A 2,428-nucleotide genomic window follows, 5' to 3' on the forward strand; every position below is an offset into this window, starting at 1 on the left:
GTTTCACTATGTAAATAAATCAAGTATGTCAGAGCATAAATAAATAAATTATGTATAATAGTATTTATAATAAATATTTATTATCATTAATTTAATTAATAATATTATTATAAATATTTATTTATAATTAATAAATCAAGTATTTCTTTTGTATGTAGTGCAAAAACTGAGGTTCGTTTGGAATTTCGAGAAATAAAGTTATTGATTAGTTCTTCAAGGTCGAGTTTGTCCACTGCATCTGGGTAAGAGTGCAGGATGGCAACATGATTCAATCTATCTTGGATCATTGTCGAGCGAAAGTAATTTTTTATACGTCGCAACACAGAGAAGCTTCTTTCGTTTGAGCAAGATGATCCTGGTATGGTCATGAGTAATTTTATGAAGCGCAAATATTCAGGAACAAGTCCCACGCACCAACGATTATCGCGCATGAATTCAACAACATCCATCAAACTTGAATGTTTTGTTCCTTTGCTTTCCATAATACTTAACGCCATATCTTTATCATTAGTTAATCTGAGCTCATCAAAATCTCCTTTATAGAACTGAATAATTTTTTGCAAGTCAACCGTATCACCGACAACAAATCTTTCCAATGTTTTAAAAAATGTGGCTGAATCAGTATGAAATCGACTTTCCAGTGAATGTATGACTTGATCAAATACTTCACAATAGATCTTTCGATAATATTCTTCTGGAGTCTTAAAATGATGATTTTCTGCATTGCCATTGTCAATTCGTTTTGGAATTTGGCGTTTTCTCGGCCAAGTTGGTTCTTCAATGTCAAGTTCTGCGGTCAACTTGTTGCTGTTCTTCCAAATTGTTTTAAACTTTGAATCCCGAGAGGTATCTAACGCAAATTTCACAGCTTCAATTTTTCGATATGAATCTACTACACAAAGATCCGATTTTTGGATATCTTTGTTTAGAATTTCGATTCTATCAAAGATTTCAACCATTGTATTCAAAAGAAATAAGAACTCAAATGAATCCATGCACTGTAGAAATCCTGAGGCTTTGGCAACAACGGCGCTGTCCATTTCTTGATCTTCCATCAGCTTTTGAAGAAATTTCATGATTGCTTTATAGTTAGCCGAAACCGTTCTCAAAGATTTGATCCTCACTACCCATCTGAAACAACATAACAAAGTTTCCTCGATTAACTCGAGAACTTTTTTAGAAAAAAAAGAAATGTTTGAATTCTTATGTAGTTAGTTATTGTTAAAGCATGCAAGGTGCACTTTCTCTACTTTTCTTTTACTTGTTAATCAACTTAAAAATGTTGTCAGAGATCTTACCTTGTTGGACAGTACGCTGCAAGAGCAGGAAGGTCTTGCTCACTTCCTTCTGATTCAACAGCTTGTAAGTCCTGGAATTCCGCTAATCGTTTCGGTGAATCGCGCACAAAGTTTATCAAATCCTTTACTACTCCGATAAACTTCCTGGCTACAAACACTTTTTCAATTCCATCTTGTACAACAAGGTTGAGATTATGGGCATTGCAGTGGACGAAAAGTGCTCTAGGCTCTTCTTCTTTGATCCGTTGTTGCAATCCTGAAACTTTCCCCGAAACATTCGCAGCTCCATCGTAACATTGGCCTCTGAGCTTCAAGAGCGGTAAATCGAAACGAAGAAGAACATCCTTAACGATTTCGAATGTTTTTGATTTAGTACTTGCGGTCGAATAAAACCCCATAAAATACTCTGAAGCAATGAGATCTGAAGAGACGACTCGTAAATAAATAGAAACTTGCTCTGTTCTAGCAATGTCTGCTGTTTCATCCAGAAGTATAGCAAAATATTCTGCTTTTTTTATCTCTCGGATATTTTCCTACATGATTTTAAATGCCATATCCTGTAATATCTCGTTTTGAATGTCGTGGTGTAACCACTTGTGCCCAGATTTTTTCAACCAGGATTCCAACTCCGCCACGTCTTCTGCCTTGTCTCCCTAAATTTCTCAGAGTACTGAAAATCTTCCTCAAAGCCGCGCAGTTGTCCATCATTTCTTTCTGAAGTGCAGTTGATAAATGCTGCAGAACGTTAACTTTTCCATGATGATTCAAAATTTCTGCACAAGTAATGTGAAGCGAACACTTCGAGTGTTTTTTAATTCTTTCAGCACCATGTTTCCAATTTTCGAATCCCTTTTCTACCCACGTTTCTTTCGCTGCCAGATCAGCCTGTGTGAAATGAGTTACCAACTTTTTATTGCAGGCTTCAGTACATATCCTACAAATCATTTGATTGCAATTGGTTAAACTAAGCCATGGATTTTTTACTTTCCAGCGTTCGAATGAGGTCGGATTTTGATCTGAAAAATATATAATATGTATCTATATTTACAATTTGACTAGAATATGCCAAAACATGAATAATTTCTTTTTGAAAATTTACACATTTTTCAAAAGTTTCAAAATTATCGATA

General features: G+C 35.0%; 1 pseudogene; it reads right to left on the reverse strand.

Moving 5' to 3' along the window:
• The window catches only part of LOC117178183, a 3,985-nt pseudogene extending 1,742 nt beyond the window's left edge, over nucleotides 1-2,243 (reverse strand).
• Nucleotides 2,244-2,428: the final 185 nt, after the last annotated feature.

The sequence above is a fragment of the Belonocnema kinseyi genome, chromosome 1 (assembly GCF_010883055.1).
Source record: "Belonocnema kinseyi isolate 2016_QV_RU_SX_M_011 chromosome 1, B_treatae_v1, whole genome shotgun sequence".
Classification (NCBI taxonomy): Eukaryota; Metazoa; Arthropoda; class Insecta; order Hymenoptera; family Cynipidae; genus Belonocnema; species Belonocnema kinseyi.